The 19,937-nt window shown below is 50.4% G+C and overlaps 1 pseudogene; it reads right to left on the bottom strand.

Annotated features, from left to right (window-relative positions):
• Window positions 1–18,438: 18,438 nt before the first annotated feature.
• LOC143689608 (protein FAM3C pseudogene) lies at window positions 18,439–19,225 on the bottom strand (annotated as a pseudogene).
• Between the last annotated feature and the right edge of the window lie 712 nt (window positions 19,226–19,937).

Raw genomic sequence — 19,937 nt, 5'->3', positions numbered from 1 at the left:
GTCACGGAGGGCACAGGGCCACGGTTTGACCTACCAGAAACTGGGCGAGGGGCGGGGCGGCAGGGGTGAGGAGCCCTTTCCACGTCTTGGAAAACTTTCTCTGGATGCCTTGAGAATAATCTGGAGTGGTGGGGTGCGGTGGGGTGCGGTGGGGTGCAGTGGGAGCTGGTGGGGTACAGTGGGGTCTGTGGAAGCCGGTGGGGTGCAGTGGGGTCCGGTGGGGTGGGGTGGGAGCTGGTGGGGTATGGTGGGGTGCGATGGGAGCCGGTGGGGTATGGTCGGGTGCAGTGGGGTGCAGTGGGAGCCATTGGGGTGCGGTGGGGTGCAGTGGGGTGTGTCGGGGTGAAGTGGGGTGCGGTGGGGTGTGGTGGGGTACAGTGGGGTGTGGTGGGGTCCGGTGGGAGCTGGTGGGCTGCAGTGGGGTGCAGTGGTTCTGGGATCAGTGGCAAGACCCCCAAGGACGGCAGGCGGGCTGGGCCGTAGGGGCTGTGGGTTTGTCCCGGGGAGGGCATGGGGGCGCGGTGGGCAGCCAGGGCAGGCCTGATTGGGGAGGAGAACACAGAAGACACTGGTCTGGGCCGAGGAAGGACCCCGTGTGGGATGTTGGGAGGTGCAAGGGGCTGCGTGGTGGGGGTGGGGCATGGGGTCAGAGGTCAGAAGAGACAGGACCTCATGCAGCGTAATTATACCGTTTGCTCCCCAAAACCCCCATTGCCAGAGGGGTTTTCTCAGGTACACCAGGGAGGGGGCACAATCGCCATGTCAGCCCCCACCATGCCAAGGGCCCAGGACCTGGCCCTGGCCCCCAGGTGAGCCCGCACTCCAGCTGCCCCTGCAGGTGGGGTCCCACCGGTGAGGAGTCCAGGGGTGCCTAGGGGTGGGGCCCTGACCCCGGACCTGGCTGGGGTTGGCGAGCTCATGGCCCAGATAGGAGCGCCTGCCCCCCGCCCGCCTCGCCTGCCTCTGGTCTGGGCCGCGTCAGCCTCCCCACAGCTGAGAGCACGAGCACGTGGCGTGGCGGGAGAAGGAAAACAGCCACAGGGGACCCGCCTGCTGCCACGTGGCTGGCTCTGCCCAGGGGGAGGCTGAGACTGTGATGAGAAGCAACGCGGCCCGTCAGGCGGGGCCGGGCCCCCAGCCTCTCTGCCTGGCCCCCACTACCCCTGGCCACGCGCTCCCATCAGGGCATGACTGAGGGCCACATCGGGGTCTGCGGGCCGCTGGGAGGGGCGGCGGGGGCTTGGTGGGCATTCAGAGGGTTGGCAGAGTGTGTGAGTGGGTATGTATGTGTGCGTGTGTGACTGAGTGTAAGTGTGCATGAGTGTGAGAGGGTATGTGTGAGTGGGAGTTGTGTGTGTAAAGTGTGAGTGTGCGTAGTGAGTGTTGAATGTGTGAGTGCATGCATAGGAGCGAATGAGAGGGGAAGTGTATTTGACAGTGCACAGATGTGTGTATGTTGTGAGTGTATGACGGTGTTTAGGCATGAGTGTGTGGTATGTATATGTGTATGAGTGTGTGAATGTGAGTGTGTGCTGTGTGTATCATGTATGAGTATTTACATGCATGTGAGTGAAAAATTGTGTGTGTTGAGTGTGAGTTGCAAGACTGTGTGGAATGTGTGAGAATGTGGGTGTGTGCCTTGTGCATATGCTTATGTGTGTGAGTGTGTGAGTGTGAGTAAGAGCAGGGGCAGAGGAGGGCAGTGGAGCCATGCCAGGCTGGGTACGGGGAGAAGAGTGGGTCCTGGGGTGCCTGTGGGTTCCAGCCCCTCCCAGCATGGGAGCCCCACGCCAGCGGCCCCTGTGGCTCCTGTGGCCCCTGCACCCCACCACCCCTGTGGCCCCTGCACCCCTGCGGCCCCCACAGCACCTGCGCCGTGACAGTATGTGGTCCCCTTTCCAGGGCTTCTGTCCCCAGTATGACGTGGGGATCGTGTCGCTTGCTCACACTGCTGAGAGCAGGCAGCTGGGGTGACCTGCACAGACCTCGAGCGCTGCATGGATGCTGGGGACCCGGGGTTCTGCCCTCTGAGCGCCCAGAGCCTGCCAGGAGCCCTGGGAGCAGGCGGAGGAGAGACTAGTGGGAGCAGGGCTGCCCCCCAGGCTCCAGCCGCCACGGGACAAGTACCTCCAAGCTCCCAGGACAGTCCCGTGTCTAGGCCTGAGGGCCCCAGGCACTGGTTGGGACCCTGGACTTGCCCCCACCCTGTCTGGATGGGGTGCAATCAGTGAGGGCTTCACAGAGGAGGCAGCATTGAGCTAAAAGGTGTGTCCAGCCCCCCTCTGTGCCCCTGAGGTGTGGGGGGCAGTCCGTGCTTCCCCTGCTGCAGAGGCTGCACTGGGCTCTGAGGGGCTGGGACCCCAGCTGCTGTAGCGCACCTTCCAGCCCAGCCTGCCCGTGCCCCAAAGCTGGCAGGGGCTTCCCAGAGCACCTGGGGGCACTGCTTGTGTTGTGAACAATGGGGGCAGTAGGTGGGGGGTGGGGGTGGGGGGAGGGAGTCTCTTCGAAGCCCTCAAATGTATTGGAGAGAGTGGGCGAGTGGGCCCAGGGCTCAGTCCCCACTGGTCACTGCAGGTCGTGATGCCACCACAGTCCCCCAAATTGGGTTGTGCTGCCATGGCAGGTCCTATCAGACTCGGGGCAGGGTATGGCGATTCACCAGGCACCCCACGGATGGAACCACGGACCTCACCAGGCCATGGCCACCGGCTCTGCTCCCTCCTCCTCCCACTGGGACACTGGGAGAGCAGCCCTGTCCCTGCCCCCTAGTTCACCGCCTGCAGGTGGGAGAGTTGGCACTGCGAGGCTGTGGACGCCCAGCAGGCAGTGGTGAGTGCCCTCTGCCATGGGGGCAGCTGGGGACAGGGCCCCAGCCAAGGGGACAGAGGGAACACTCTGAAGGGAGCAGGAGGAGCAGGGAGGGCAGAGAGCAGAGGCCAGGTGGGGGTGGTCTGGGGAACAGATGCTGGAAGGGATGTGCGCCCTGGGCCAGACCTGGGGACCCCTGGAGAGTCCTGTGAGTGCAGCCGAGGCTGGCCTTCTACCTCTGCTCTTGGAGGCTGGGGCTCTCCCCAGGACTCTCCTGACTGCCCCATCCCACCAGCACCCCCAGGAATCTCTGAGCAGACAGGGCTGCCATGGGGTTGTGTGTGAGGTCAGAGGCCAGCCTGCTGGGAGTGGGGGTGCTTGGAGCGGAACTGGAGTGGAACGTAAGGTCTGGGTGCATGGGGAAATTGAGGCAAGGGTGCGCCAGGGAGGGAGGGCATGGGGTTGGAGAGGGAAGCTGGGGCACAGGCTCTACGGTCACCACAGCGCCAATCAGGCCTCCTTGCACTAAATTACCTTATCAGAAATTGCTGAAAAGAGCCTCTGTCAAAACAAACCACTCCATAGCCAAAGAAACGGAGAGACTCACCAACTGCGCCATCAGGACGCCAGCTCCTGTGGCTCCCTCCCCTGCACGCAGTCCAGCCTGCTTTCCTGGAACCCTCAGCCTCCACCCGGCTCCGGCCCAGCCCCCTGCTCTGAGATTCTGTCTGCCCCAGGCCCTTCCAAGGACGCTCTGGATCCTGTGGCCCCAGGGGGTCCCGGCTTGCCTTGCCCGAGGGCATCAGGGGACAAAGCCATCTGGCATCCACACTGCAGGCGATGCTGGCCATGGCTGGTGAGTCACCCCTGCCCCAGGATGTGGCCATCGGAGGGTGCCCACACACCTGGGCCAGGCCCCACGGTGGGCACAGGGTCAGCCTGGAAGATCCTGGAGTCACTAAGCAGGCAGGGCGGCCTTGAGGACTTGGGGAACAGCCTTGGGAGCCCCTCCCGGCAGTACCCAAGAGTTCCGATGGCCCGGCTCCCCTCCCTGCCCCCACCTGGCCCACGGTGGGTCCTCTAGGTTTCTCGGAGTTCAGGTCTCTGACACTGGCTAGCACTGCCACGCTGGGCAAATTTCTTGTCATCTCTTCCTCAATTTAGCATCTGCAAAGCGGGGGTAGGCCTGCTGCAAGGAGTAGAGGAAATGTATGCAGAGGGCCCGCCCTAGCCCAGGCACAGCGCACGCACGCAAGCTTTGGGGGCAGAAGGCAGCAACCAGCCCTGTCACCTGGGGGTCTGTGGCACCCCTCTGAGCTCTGTCTCTGTCTGCCAGTGCTTCGGCATAGCAAGGAGCCCACAATGGCATTGGTTGCATCAGTGTCCCCACTCTTGTCCCATGTGCACAGCAGGCGGCAGGGAACGTGGTCGCATGGGGGTCTCCCTAAGCATAACAAAGTCCCTCCAACTCAGAGGTGGGGGCTCTGGGGAGGAGCCCAGCATGCCTGGAATGGGGGCGGGGCCCGCGGGGTCCTGGGACAGGTGGGCCTGGCCGTGCCCGTCTGGGGGCCGGGGCAGGGGCCACATGGCCGAGAACCCCAAGGGAAGGGCTGGGTGCGTTTAACCCGGAGGGAGGATGCGGGGCCAGCTCCGCCGGGCCAAGCTGGCGAGGGCCTCGTTCCCGCAGCCGAGGGCGTCCACCCACAGGCGAGAGCACAAGCTCAGCGCTGCCTGTCACCCCCCCCCCCCCATTTAGTGCTATTCCACCAGAATAGCGAAGTGTGGGGACACGCTACAGCAGGGGGGAATCTCGCTGTGAAATGAGCCAGACACAAAAGGAAGAGTGCTGTGCACGTGCTTACGGGAAATCCTTAGAATAAGCAAATTCACAGGGAGAGAAAGCTGGGCAGCTGTCTGCAGGGCCGGGGGAGGGGTAGGGGAAGCTGTTGCGAAGTGAGTCTGAGTGTGGGTTTGGGGAGATAACAACGGTCTGGAAATAGATCGTGCAGGAAGTTACACCGTATTAATGATTACAATGATTTTTATGTCATGTTTCTATATTTTTAAAAAAGTGACGAGGGCCCCCAGCCCTCCCAGCCCTGAGCCCATCTCTGTCTTTCCAGTCCTGAGCTGCCCTTGGAGTCCAGAACCCATATGGCTGTGGCCGGCCACCCAGGCTGTGGGGCCATCCTTTACTGGCTGTCCACACCAAGTCCCCAGGACGCTGCGTCTGCTCCCCTTCTGAGCCTTCGGGGTCTATGAATGTCACCCTCCCCCAGGCAGGCCAGACCCCTCCCTGCCCACTGCCCCCACCAGCCTTGCCCTCCCTCCCTCCACACTTCTCACCCCCGGCCCAGGTGCCTGTGGCCCTCCCACTGGGTCCAGCCTGTCCTTCCTGGGGCATTTGAAGCAGGGTGACAGGAGCTGGAGCAGGAAGCTGTGATCCAGCTGTGCCCCTGTCCCACACTCCTCCCAGAGTCCCTCTAACCTCCCCGTCACCTTCCCCCATGCCTTGACCCCTTGAGGCTTAAACTCCAGAGCAGGGAAGAAAAACCAGGCTCCCTGGTTCACGTGCCCAGGGGCCCCCCAACATTGGCCTCCAAGCAAATGCCCCTGCCTTCCTCCTAGCCCCTTCCTGCCCAGGTGTCCTCTCATCCTTCTCCAGCTACTGCAGGGAACATGGGAGGTTTGGGTAACTCCTGGCTCTTCACCGGACAGGCTGTGTGACTTTGGGAATGTTAGTTAACCTCTCTGTGCCTCGGTTTCCTCTCTATCAATAACAGTGATGGCCTCCTCCCAGGGCAGTGGGGACCAGTGGATGCCAGAGGTGCTTATCTGGAATGGGCCACTGCCAGTCAGGATAGCCGCTTTATCCCCGCTCCCCAGGCCCCTCAGCCACATGCTGGCCGCACCCCACACCATCTTGGGGCCACCCACCATGTGCCGAGCTAACCAGGACAGGGATCTCTGTAGTGTGCCAGGTCCCTGCACAGTTTCCTGGTATTGGCTCAACTTCGGGCCCCAGTGAGAGGGAGTGGAGGAGCTGGCCTCCAGCCAGGGCGGGACAGGCCGCAGACACACGGATACACGGGTTTGGCGTGGTGTTCATGGGGGCATGGAGGTTACTGTCCACTGGGCTCGAGCTCCAACCTTGAGACGCCTTTGACGGGCATCCTACCCACGAGTCGCAGCCACAGGTGTCCTTGGAGGACAAGCCGGGCCCAGCAGCAGTGCCAGGTCTCCTGACGAGCAGGTGGCACCCACGTGGGCCAGGGGCAGGGACTCTGGGCTAGGTGGGCCAATGGCTTAAGGGGCCAGCGCTCTGCGTCCCAGCAGCCCCTGGGACCAACCAGCCGAGGACCCCCTAAGGCCAGGGTGGGCCGTGGCCCCTTCTCTGGCTCCTGCATGGAAAGCCCAAACCCAAAGAGAGCCCACGTCCAGTCCTGCCGAGTCCTCGTGTCTGCAGACCCCCTGCTCCCCCGCAGCCATCTGCGGCCATGGGGCCAGGGACCCAGGAGTGGACAAGGGCCCAGGGCTTCCCTCTGCGTGCGCCGCTCTCAGCTGGGGCCCAGGCTTCCTCTGTGCCCCCTCACCTCCCCCAGGCCCATGCCACCCCGCCGGGGGATTGTCCTGGGGACACTGTCCTGTCCCTGATGCTGCGGCTGGCCGGGTCCCTGGCTCAGGCTCGCTGGCCTGGCCCGCAAGGAGGCCCTTCCATGGGGTGACCCTTCTCCTCCTCGCCTCTGGGTGGCTGGGCATCTGCGGGGGTGAGGGCGGGGCACAGAGTGTTCTCCTTCCTGCACAAAGGGATTCAATAAGGGCAAAAGAAGACCTGAGCCCAGCCAAAGAGCACTTCAGGAGAATCTCGCAGGACGGAACCGTCTTCCCACACCCTTAGCCAGTGGATGAGATCTGTGGCTCCCGCCGTGCTTTCTCCTTCCTCCCGCTGCAGGAGAGAACATTTTTTGCCACACAGTAGGGGACTTGGGCAGAGGCAGGTGGCTTCACGCTGGCCCTGCCCCGCCCTTGCAGGTCCTGGGAGGGGTTGGGAGGGGCCTGGGCTCTGCTAGTGGGGAGCACCCTGCCCCCGCCCCTGTCCCCAGGCCCCTCCAGAGACTGTTGCTCCGAAGCAGTCACCGCGGGACCTGGTGCCTACTTTTTCTGTAGTTTCCCTGTCCCACCCAGGGAACCGACCCTGGGCCTCCCAAGCCTGTTTAGCTGGCCCCCCAAGCCCCTTGCTATGCACCCCACTTCAGGAGGAGCAAGGCCCTGCAAGCACATGCAAACGTTTCCAAGCACTGCATTGTCTGCAGAGCTTTACTCCATCGTGGAGCCAGCTGATTTTAGAATATGAACAAGGAGGCAGAAAATAAATGCATCAAGTTAAAAAAAGAGGAGGAAGTGGGGCTATACAGAGACAGACCCCGGGCCTCGGGATGGTCACAGCCCGGGAGTACCTGAGTCCAGGGACAAGGATGGGCTCCCGAGGCTGAGCTGCCCCTTCCTGGAGTGAGCAGGTGGGGCTGGGGTCCAGAGCTGAGATCTGATAGTATCTAACTCTAAAGTCAGGTCCATTTGTCACCTACTGATGACAAAAGGGAGGGAGGGCAGGGGAAGGGAGGGTGGCACAGTGTGCCCTGGCCTGATGGTGGTGGGGGACTGCTTCCTTACCCTCTGCTCCACTCTGGGCCTTTGCACAAGCCCTCCTGGCCCATCCCTCCCACCTGTATCCCCAGTCCCTGCCCCAGGTGATCCCTGTGTGCTCCTTGACCCCTGATCTCCTCGTGCCCCAGGTTGCCTCTCCTGTGAGGCTGGGAGCTCTGTGAGTCACTTCCCTCTTCTGTTTGCGCTTACCAGTGTGTCCCCAGCTCTGGACATAGCCTCCACCCTAACAGCAGCCTCCCTGGCCTGCTTCTCCTGCAGCCCCCTGGAAGTTTCCACAATTGAATGCTGGTGCAAGGGCCCATGCTGGTGGAGACTCCTGGGCACGCATCTCCCCTGCTGTATCAGGGCTGCCGGGGGGGCTGGGCCGCCACCCCATCCAGCAGTTCTGCCTGCCCATCCAGCAGATGAGAAGTTTCCGCGGTGACCAACAGGAGGGACAGGGACAGGGACAATGGGGCACAGAGGCCGGGTGGCTGGGTGAGTGCCTGGGGGCCGCTGGCTCGGGCTCCGTCCCCTTTGATGTTTTGAGCCATTGGGAATCCTTTTGGCTCTTCAGAGGGTGACTTGTCTTGCAGTCTGCTGCAGCGCTAATTAGTGCTAATTACCATCTGATGGCCGGGCTGGCGCTGGCTCCTGCTGGGGCCGGTTCTAGGTGGGGGATGGGAGGGTCCTTTCATGCCTGTCGGCCGGTGGGGGGTGGGGAATGGTAGTTAGGGGGAGTCTTTGTGACTCCTGGCCGGGTTTGGGAAGTCGCTGTTAGAAGTGACTCTGCTCAGATGTGTCCAATGCAGTCCCAGGGTGGGGCGATGGTGGGGAGGGGCTGCACAAAGCTAGGAGCGTGTCACCGTCGCCCCTTCTGCAGCAGTGCTGCAGCCTCAGGGGGGCTGCCCTGGGGTGGGGGTGGACGAAAGGCGGCTCCCCGAATCCCCCCTACCTCGTCCTCTGCCTTCTAGGGAATTCTCCAGGTATGCCCCCTGCCCCCCCCCCCCCCCGCCCCCAGACTCGGGCTCTGGGAGGAGCAAATGGGCGCTTTGGGGACAGGGCTTGGAGCGTCTGGACTGGACTAGGACGTGCCCGGCGGGGTGGCCTTCAGCCGACATGGGAGGCCTGCTGTCCCAGTTCAGCAATGATCCCCCCAGGTCCCGCAATCCCAGCTCCTGCCTGGTCAGGGGTGGGCCCAGGCTCTCCACCGTGGGGGGCACACATCAAAGCCTTCTCCCTGGGCCTTCCCGGGCCAGAGGATGCAGCCGGCAAACCCGCCCCAAGGCTCCGGGGCTAGGTGGGGGCTGGGGGTGGCCGTCTTGCGGCCCGGGAACTTGGTGTGGCGTCCGCCTCGGCCATCAGAGGCCAGCCTGCCCGGCCTCCTCACTGTGGGGTCCCCGCAGCCCTCGATTGCAGCTTTGGCTCTAAGTGCCCCACCCCAGCCCCACATGGAAATCCCTCTCTCTGAGGGCCTCAGTCTCTCTGGGCACCCCCTGCCTGGCCACGGTGCGGAGGGCTGGACGTGGGCCTCAGAGCACACGAGTGTGGACGACCCCCAGCCCCTGCCCTGCACCACCAGGAGAGCGGACCCTGCGGGAGGTGGGGGAGAGGCTGCGGGAACTGCGCTCTGGGGTCTCCCACCCCCCGTTTCAGGGGATGCGCCTCGACAACAAAGAGTGTGGGGACCCGGTGAGTCTTCTCTCCCCACCCCACAGACAAGCCCCCTGGAGCGACGAGGCAGGGACGCAGACCACCTCCCGCCCGGCTCCTGCGTCTGAGACTCAGGACCTGAACCCATGGCGGCAGAGGGGCGGCTGTGGGGACGAGGACACCTTGGCATTTCCCATTTGCCCTGCGGGAGGCCTGAAGGATTTGATTTTTGAACTGGTGAGAATCCTGGATTTCCACACGCGAAGCACAGCCACTGAACGGTCCTTGGGGAGGAGAGGCGTGAAGCCGAGAGCCTGGGACTCGGCCATCCCCTCGAGCGACCCCAGGAGGACCAAGTGCTGACCGCCCAGCCCCGGCCACGGAGGGCCGTGGTCACACAGAGGGGGACAGCCTGCCATCCCAGGTTGGAGGGGGGATCCCTGAGAGAGCTGCCCCCGGACTCCTGCCTTGCAGACCCTGGGGGGGCGCTTCATGTACTGGGAGAAAGAGGGCACAGGGCGCCAGGAAGAGGCCCAGACCGCATGCAGGCCCCAGAGCAGCTAGGACCCCAGCAGAGCCTGCGCCCCCTGCCGCCACCCTGTCTTTCCCCAGCACCGCCACCGGGAAGTGTGCTCCCTGTCTGCAGCCTGATTTCCCTGCTCGCCTGCTCCAAGCAGTCCCTCCGTGCCTGCGCTGTTGTCCAAACCCACCAGTGACCGGCAGCCTCCGGCCCGGGCTCTGGTAGCATCTGGCAGATGCCCTGTGCTCAGCCCTGGACCGCCCCTCCAGGTCGGGTCCTCACCGAGGCCAGGCCACACCCTCGAGTCCCGGAAAACAGTCTGTGTGCCCATAGATTCCAGGATGCCCAGTTCCTTGGACACTTCCCTAGGAGCGTGGGTCAGCTTCAGTGTCTGGGCCCAAAAGCTCCAGACACACCCAGGCCAGGTGGGTGCAGGCTAGGGAGGGGAAACTTTGTGCCAGCCCCCTCAGCCCTGGGCAGACCCTCCAAGGCCACCAAGCCCTGACTCACTGCGGCCAATACGCAGAAGGACTAAGGTGAAAGGTCAGTTCAAACCCTCTGGCTCTGCGCCCCTGGTGCAGACGCTGCCTGAGCTGTCACTTAGCAAGCACCTCCCAGGTGCCGGGTGCTGCAGCTGTGAGCAGGATGGGGCCTCACTCTCAGACCCCACTCTTGCTCTTATTTGAAAACAGTTTTATCGGGTACAATTGTCGTACAAGTGACTGTGCATGTTTGAAGGGCACAAGTTGATAAGTTTTGATACACCTATGTACCCGTGAAACCATCACGGCAAAATACCTCCCATCTCCAGGCTGCCACGGATCTGCTTTCTACTGTTATAAATCAGTTTTCAATTTCCTAGAATTTTTTATACATGAAGGCAAAGCATGTCCTCTTTTTGCCTGCCTTCTTCACTGGGTATAATTATTTTGAGACTCGCCCATGTCCTAAGAGTATCAACAGTGCATTCCTTTTTACTGCAAAGTAACATTCCATCCTGTGGATGAACCACATTTTTTTTTTTTATTAATTCACCTGTTGGTGAACATTGGATTGTTTTCAGTTTTTGGTTACAAATAAAATTGCTATGAATATTCATGACAAGTCTTTGTATGTATGCTTTCATTTATCTTGGGGAAATACCAGGGCAGGAGGGCTGGTTCATATGGTAAGTGTATGCTGAACTTTTTAAGAAACTGCCAGACTGTTTTCCAAATGGTTGTACTATTTCACATTCCCACCAGCAGTGCATGAGCATTTCAGTTTCCCCACATTCTTGGCAACACTTGGTATTGTCAGGCTTTCTAACTTTAGCCGTTCAAGTAGCTGCATAGTAGACTCTCATTATGGCTTTCATTTGCATTTCTCTAATGATATTGGGTATCTTTTCATGGGTTTATTTCCTCTCTTACAGACCTTCCTTGTTGAAATACTGTTAAAATCTTTTGGCCATTTTGAAAATTGGGCTGTTTTCTTATTATCGGATCTTTAGAGGTCTTTATAAATTTTGGATACAAGTCCTTTATCTGATATATGCTTTAAAGATATTTCTCCCAGTCTGTGGCATGCCTTTTCATTCCCTTAACAGTATCTTTCAAAAAGCAGAAATGTTGAATTTTGATGCTAATTTATCAATTTGTTCGTTTTGAATCATGCTTTTGGGGTTGTGCCTAAGAAATCTTTGCCTTACCCAAGATCACAAATGTTTTCTTTGTGATCTAATAGTTTTGAGTTTTACATTTAGGCCTGCGATCGATTTTGAGTTCATTTTTGTGCATGGGGCCAGGTATGGATGAAAGTTTGTTCTTTTGGTTTCGTTTGTTCGTTTTGGCAGATATCCAAATGCTCTGATACTGTTTGTTGAAAAGACCATCATTTCTCCACTAATTTCCTTTGCAATGTCTCAAATATAAGTTGCCCGCATTTGTGCAGGTCTCTTTATGGACCCTCTGTTTTGTTCCACTGATTTAGCTCCACACCAATACCACGTGGTCTTGGTTTTCATAGCTTTCTAATAAATCTTAAAATTATGCAGTGATAGTCCTCCAACTTTGTTCTTCTCATTCAAAGTTATTTTCACTTTCCATGCGCATTTCTGAGTGACAGGGAGAGTCCATCTACAAATGACACACTGCTGGAATTTCAACTGAGGTCACGTTGACCCTGTAGGCCAACTTGAGGAAGGCTGATATCTTAATACCGAGTCCGTGGATCTCTGCACCTCTCCATTTATGTAGATCTTCTTTGATTTCTCTAAGTAATATTTTATAGGTTTCAGGTCTTTTGTCAGATTGATCCTTGAGTATGTTTGATGATGTTGTAAATGGAATTTTAAAGCATTTACATTTCTGGTTATTCATGGCTAGTATACAGGGGTGCAATTAATTTATATATATTGATCTTGTTCCTGCAACTGTACTAAGCTCATTTATCAGTTCCAGTAGCTTTTTGTGTAGATTTTTTATATAGACTATCACATTATCTGCAAAATAAATGAATAAAAGAGACAATTCCATTTGGATACCTTTTATTTATTTTTCTTGCCTGGCTATCGCTCAGGCTGAACTCTGCAGCACAGTGTTAAATGGAATCCTTGTCTTATCTCTGCTCCCAGGGAGAAAGCATTCAGCCTCTGACCATCGAGTGTGATGTTAGCCGTAGGTTTTGGTAGATGTCTGTTGGCAGGTTGAGGAAGTTCTCTTATATTTCTAGTTTGCTGCAAATTCTTTTTTTAAAAATCAGGAATGGATATTGGATTTTGTTGAATGCTTTTTCTGCATTTATTGAGTCATTTACATGGTTTTTCTTCTTAAGTTTATGATAGTAAATTACGTTGAATAATTTTTCTAATATTAAACCAACTTTGCATTCCTGTGATAAAACCCACTTGGTCATGATGTATTATCCTGTTTATATACTGTTGGATTCAACTTGTTAAAGAGGATTTAGAATTTTTGCATTGGTATTATTGAGAGATACTCTGTTTTGTTTTTTCTAATCATATAATGAGTTGGGAAGTATTTCTTCTTTGAGAGAGTTTGTATGGAGTTCCTTAATGTTTAGTAGTATTCACTGGTATAAGAAACAGGGCCTGAATTTTGTCTGTGAAAAAAAATTTTAACTGCAAATACAATATATTTAATAGATATATGGGATATTCAGGTTATCTATTTCTTTGTTTTTTTAATTGCTCCACTTAAATTTAATGCCCTGTCGTTTTAAAAAGTTTTTAGTGCATTTTCTGTTGAGCTATTTCCACACACCATACAATCCATCCAAAGTATACAATCTGGGGTTCACAATGTTATAACATAGTTGTGTATTCAGCACCATGATCATTTTTAGAACATCCGCATTACTCTGGAAAAAGAAATGAAAAGAAAAAAGCAAAACCCCATACATCTCATATCCCTTACCCCTCCCTCTTATTGACCACTGGGATTGCAATCTACCCATTTCCAAGACTTACAATAGAGGTAGGTTAACTAAGAAAGTGTCGTATTGACAAATATATACAAAATGTCCAGAAGTAGGTCCACAGAAACACGGCCAACTGACTATTTTTTTTGCAATGTAGTCATACAATCATCAGATCAGAGCTACTGGATTATAGTTCAACAACTTCAGGTATTTCCTTCCGGTTATTCTAAAACTCTAAACTTTCTAAAGAAATATCTATATGATGAGTCAGTAGTCACAGTAATTTGTTGAATCCTAAGTTCTCAGTTATACCTCCTTCCTCTCATTTGCTCTTTCTCTCAATCTTCAGAGATGTCTGGGAATTGACCGTTTTAACTTCATGCAGGAAGGAGGAATTGACCTTCTGGGTGAGAGGAATGAATGTATCTGTTTCTTCTTGAGTGGGCTTTGGAATTTGTGTCTTTCAAACAATTTGCTCATTTTATCTAACTTGTTGGGTTTGTAGGCAAAATGCTGTTCATCATATTCCCTTCTTATCCTTTTAATATCTGTAGGATCTCTAGTGGTGCTGTCTTCCTCTTTTGTAAAGCTTTTTTTAAAATTATATAATATAACATATATACAAAGCAAAGAAAGAAAAAAGCAATAATATTCAGAACACTCTTCAACAAGCAGTCATAAGACATATCCCAGAATTTTTCATGGGCTACCATATCATCTTCTCAGATCTTTCCTTCTAGCTGCTCCAGAATATAAGGAGGCTGGAAGGAATAAATATCTTTTTATCACCTCAATCGACTTTTTTTTCTTTTTCGTGAAAAATAACATATATACAAAAAAGCAATACATTTCAAAGCACAGCACAACGATTAATTGTAGAACATATTTCAGATTTGGCATGCGTTACAATTCCACAATTTTAGGTTTTTACTTCTAGCTGCTCTAAGATACTGGAGACTAAAAGAGTTATCAATTTAATGATTCAGCATTCATATTCATTTGTTAAACCCTACATTTTCTGTATAACGCCACATAACCTTTGATATTTCTATCCCTCTCTTTAGGGGTATTTGGATATGGCCATTCTAATTGTCTTCCTCTTTTATGATAATAGGAATTTGTATCTTCTCCTTTTTTTGATCAGTCTGTCTAGAATTTTATCAGTTTTGTTGATCTTCTCAAAGAGTCTGTATTGGGTTTCTTTTTTTCCTGCTTTCTCTATTGTTTTTCTGGTTTCTATTTCACGGGTTTCCATCTTTAACTTTATTATTTGAGCTTAAATTTATGTTTAATTTGCTCTCCTTTTTTTTTAGTTTTGAGGTGGAAGCTAAGATCATTGATTGGAGACCTTTCTTCCTTTCTAATACATGAATTCAGTAGGATCTGTTAAGCTAAGCTCTATTTTGCAGCGGCTCACAATTCTGATACATTGTGTTTTCACTTTCATTCCGCTCAAGATACTTTCTAATTTTACTTTTGATTTCTTCGTTGATTCATGCATTATGAGTGTGTTATTTAGTTTCCATATATTTGGGGATTGTGCAGAATCTTTAGGGTATTGATTTCTGATTTAAAAAAATTTTTACTTTGAAATACCTTCAAACTTACAGAACAGTTAGAAAAATTGTACAAACCCCATACAGAGAACTTCAATACAACTCCTACCTCCGATATCCAGATTCACCAATTTTTAAAAACTTAATATTTTTATCAACACATGTTCACACACATACAGTTCATACATGGTATACAATCAGTGGCTCACAATATCGTCACTTAGTTGTGTATTCATCACCATGATCATTTTTAGAACATTTGCATCACTCCAGAAAAATAAGAACAAACAAAAAACTCATACATCTCATACCCCTTACCTCTCCCTCTGATTGACCACTGGTATTTCAATCTACCCAATTTATTTTACCCCTTATCCTCCCTATTATTTATTTATTTTTTATCTATATTTTTTCACTCATCTGTCTATACCGTGGATACAAGAAGCATCAGAAACAAGGTTTTCACAATCCCACAATCATATTGTAAAAGTTATATCATTATACAATTGTTTTTAAGAATCAAGGCTACTGGAACACAGCTCAACAGTTTCAGGTACTTCCCTCCAGCCACTCCAACACACCGTAAACTAAAAAAAGATAGCTATATAATACATAAGAATAATCTCCAGGATAACCTCTCAACTCTGTTTGAAATCTCTCAGCCACTGACACTCTATTTTGTCTCATTTCTCTCTTCCCCCTTTTGGTAAAGAAGGCTTTCCCAGTCCTATGATGCCGGGTCCCGGTGAATCCCAGGACTTCTGTCCCACGTCGCCAGGGAGCGTCCTGCCCTGGGAGTCATGTCCCACGTAAGAGGGAGATGTGTGCAACCTGCTCTCAAGTGTTCTGAATATTTAGAACATTTAGAATATTTAGAACAGTAGAAAAAAAGATGAAAAAGGATAAAGAGACAGAGAGATGATAGCTAGATAGAGATGGTAAGTAGACAGACAGAAATAATTATGTGGCAAAATGTTAAAAATTAGTGGATCTGTAGACTTCGACTAGGAATATGAAGGAAGCTGATCTGGACAGGACTGGGGTAGATCAGGATACAGGGTAATGGATGATATCATCCATATTTTAAAACTTTGACTTCTGTGTGAGACCAAAGGGAGAGATGTTTAGTTGGTGCAAAATTTATATTTTGGGTAGCATATTACCTAATTTAACTTGTATGGTCAGTTTGCGAACACCATAAGTACATGGAATCTTGAATAGGGCATGAGATCTCCTTGGTTTGTCTAGGTTAGTTTGATGTCCTGATATATCCCAGAGGAATTTGGGCAGTGAATAAAGAAACATTTGCAAAGTCCCTTTGGGGGACTGAGGAGAAAGGAGTAAATATTCAGTTTCTCCATTTGGAGAATTTCTGATATTCTTGCAAGCAGTGGGGACAACCAAATCAATAGGCTGAGCCCTCGATCTTGGAGTTTGCCCCTATGAAACTTTTTCCTGCAAAAGCTAGACTAAGCCTACTTAAAATTATGCTTAAGAGTCACCCCCAAAGAACCTCTTTTGTTACCCAGATGTGACCTCTCTCTCTAAGCCAACGCAGCAGGTGAACTCACCAATACATGGACATGACTCCCTGGGCGGGAAGCTACCTGGCAACGTGGGACAGAAGTCCTGGAATTCACTGGAACCTGGCATCATGGGACTGGGAAAGCCTTCTTTCCCAAGAGGGGGAAGAGAGAAATGAGACAAAATAGAGTTTCAGTGGCTGAGAGATTTCAAACAGAGTTAAGAGGCTATCCTGGAGGTTATCAACTTTAAGAAATTTAACAGTTTTCATATGTCCCAATAATGTCCCTTTGAGCCTTTTCTCCTTTCTTGGTAGATCCCATCTAGGATCATGTATTGCATTTAATTGATACTGTTTCTTTAGCAGCTCTTTCTTTTTCCTTCCTTCCTTCCTTCCTTCCTCTTTCCTTCCTTCCTTCCTTCCTTCCTGTTTTTCTTTCTATTGTGGGAACATACATACAACATAAACTTTTTCATCGCAGCTGCTTCCCAAGCACACCGTTCAGTGGATTAATCGCATTCACACTGCTGTGGTGCCCTTGCCACTGATACAACTTTTCCATCTTCCCAAACAAAACCCTATACCCATTATGCATTGACGTCCCTTTCTCCCTGCCCCTGGAAACCATACTCTTATGTCTCTCTCTATGAGCTTGCATATTCTCTGATAATTTCTTTGTAGTTATCAGGAAGCTTACATTAAATATTCCAAATCCAGGACAGTCTTGATTACTTTGGTGCCGACTTGACTTCGGTAGCGAACACAAACTAGATCCCCATACCCCCCACCTTTTTGTAGTTCTTGTCGCAAATTACGTGCTTACAAATCATGAATCCCGAACTACTGATTTGTTATTATATTTTTTTTTCGCAGGGCAAAACCAAGAGTGTTTATTTTCATGATTGATACATTTATTCCATAATCCCTGGAACTGTAAAATAGCTTTTCTTTTAATCTACTGAACCAAGGAAAGTATTTTAAATGTCAAAATATACATGCTGAATGTGATTTAGCATATAAGCACCAAAAATCTGAAAAGTTTACACAAATTGTTTTAACGTGTATGATGCATATACTCATTAATTACATTCAGTTTGAAGGAAGAAACTACTCAAAAGTTCATTAATATTTAAGAAATGCCTGAATATCTTCTAATTGGTTTATAGCAAAGTAACAAATACTGCTTTTAGGTTTTTATACAAGCCATCTAAAATTTAGATTCAAAATTTAAGTGCTGCCTTATGTTGTGAATGGCAGTTTGATCATTAAATTTGTTTACATTCCAGTTTAATATACTTGATACTAATAGGTACTTAATGCCTTAAAACAAAACAAAACACACACCTTGAATCATTTAGTGAACATCTCAAGTTCACTAACACTAACAAGTGTTAGATCTCGCTTCTGTATGTTTATGTGGAATCGGATATAATGCCATCTGTGGAAAAATATTATTTTTTAAATGTTATAATTAGTCCTCTTAGTAATTAACACTTCTCTAAATATGCCATTATAGCTTCAGACAGAAAATAATATCATGAAGTCAGATGAAGTAAATATAGAATCAAAATTATTCTGACATTAAAGCATGCCCTCACTGCAAATCACTTGTTCAATGCTGATAACAATTAAATGAGGAAAATATATGCCGATATTGTTCTAAATACTCTGGCACAGTCACCCTAATTGACCTAATAGGGTCAGGTAGGAGACCTGGCCTGGTTCCCCAGTTCTGCGGCACTGCCACCTCCAGCCCTGCTCCGAATAGCTTTTACAAAATTTGTATCTTGTAAAAGCTACAAAAAGTTCATGTGTGGATAAGTAATGTTATCCACACAGGAATTAGCCAAGTATCTTTTTAATTTAAAAGACGCTACTATCATCAAAAAGGCAATATGTATATAAAAGAAAATGTAGTCTCTTTCCTAAAATCCATATTATTCCATGGTCAATTTTCACAGCAACCAATACATATATCCATATACATGGCATATATATATATATACATATGTATATATCAATATACTTTTCACAATCTGTTCTGTTCAGTTATCTATTGAGTACACTGCTAGAATTAATGTCATTACCGCAGCAGTCTAAACATTGTATTATTAGGGAAATGTGCTTAGAAATAGTTCAGTAATTTGCTTATTATGATGATTATTTACAAAGATATCTATTTATGTTAGCAATAAATAATCCTGATATCAAAAGAGATAATGTTCATGCACACACCGAGATGGCTGCATGCTCTTACAATATTTACACGGAGTTTCTCTGTTATAGCGTTCCTATAAATAGTCAACGTGCACTTTCTTCAATTTTCTCCGCATTTCCTTTAGTCTAGCTTCTGGGGGATACATCCTTCCATTTCTACGACTTCAGACCATCCTTCATATTTGTTTGTGTCCTTATCGTTCTTTATGTGCTGCTCAAAAGGGCTTTTTGTCTTAATGCCTCTTCCACCACAGAAGACCCAGTTGTCTCTGAAACCAAGATTAATAATAGATGTGCTCCCTAAGTCAGCAACGAGTCGCTGTGCCTCGCCATTGAGTTTGGTTGCTCCATCATCATACGTTCCCGTTAAGACTATTGTACCATCTGGTATGGACTTCAGATACTCAATCGTTGGCGCCGCATCTCCTCCCCACATGTCAAAATATTTAGTGTCTAATACTTCTCTTGTTTTTCCATTTATCAAGGCGACATTGATCCCTCTTCCAACATTATTCTTAACACCACTCATTAAAATATTGTCTTCTAGGCAAATTTTTGGTCCCAACACATTGGCCGCTCCACTTGCCATTTTAAATGCAAAATGCTTCTCAGGGCAAGCTTTTGAGATCCCACATTTATATCTGGGAGGCTTTGTAGCACGTGCAGCTGTGTCCAGTGCTGACCTTGCAAATAGATTTCCTAAACTTCATCCATTTTTATTTCAAATACTTGAGATATAACATAAAATGTCAGTAAAAATACTGCCACAGCTATCACCAACTTTGCAGCACCTGCTACCCTCATGCTTGGCTTTTCAGTTTATGGCACGGTCTCATTAAAAAAGCTCCAGCTTCCCGCCTGCCTCTCCAGCCTCCCAGCGGTCAGTCCTGTGGGAGGACGAGGGGTCCCGCTACCGCCGCCGCCCGTTCGCTCCTCCGCTTCCTCCCGGGATCCTCCTGTCATTACATTTTACACATTTACCTTTTAGATTCTGTAAAAAATAAAAAGTGGGGTTACAAGCCAAAAATACGACAGCATCAGCATTTATATTTACCCATCTGATTACCATTGGTAGGGGTTTTATTTTTTCTTGTAATTTTGACCTACTGTCTATTGTCCTTTCCTTTCAACCCCCAGAGCTCTCTGATCCTTCTTTTGTAGGGCATGTCTAGTTTTGACAAATGCCCTCAGATTTTGTTTATCTGGGAATGTCTTAATCTGTCTCTCATTTTTGAAAGACTCTTTTGCTAGATATAGAATTATTGGTGGCTGTTTTTAGGTATAGAATTATTGGTGGCTTTTTTTTTTTGGTTGTTTTTTTTTTTTGCTTGTAGCACTTTAAACAGGTTACCCCATTGCCTTCTTTCCTCCACAGTCTCTGATGATAAATTGGCACATACTTTTATTGAGGCCCCCCCTTGTATGTACTGCATTCTCCCTTGTGGCTTTCAGAATTCTCCCTTTATCTTTGGCATCCAGCAGTTTGATTATAATATGCCATGGTGTGGGTCTAATTGGGTTTATCCTGTTCGGAGTTCACTGAGTATCTTGTGCATTATATTAATGTGTTTCATTAAATTTGGGAAGTTTTCAG

Source organism: Tamandua tetradactyla, chromosome 7 (assembly GCF_023851605.1).
Source record: "Tamandua tetradactyla isolate mTamTet1 chromosome 7, mTamTet1.pri, whole genome shotgun sequence".
NCBI classification, from domain to species: Eukaryota; Metazoa; Chordata; class Mammalia; order Pilosa; family Myrmecophagidae; genus Tamandua; species Tamandua tetradactyla.
Note: the sequence above shows the minus strand (reverse complement) of the source record. Positions and strands in the feature narration are given on the sequence as shown.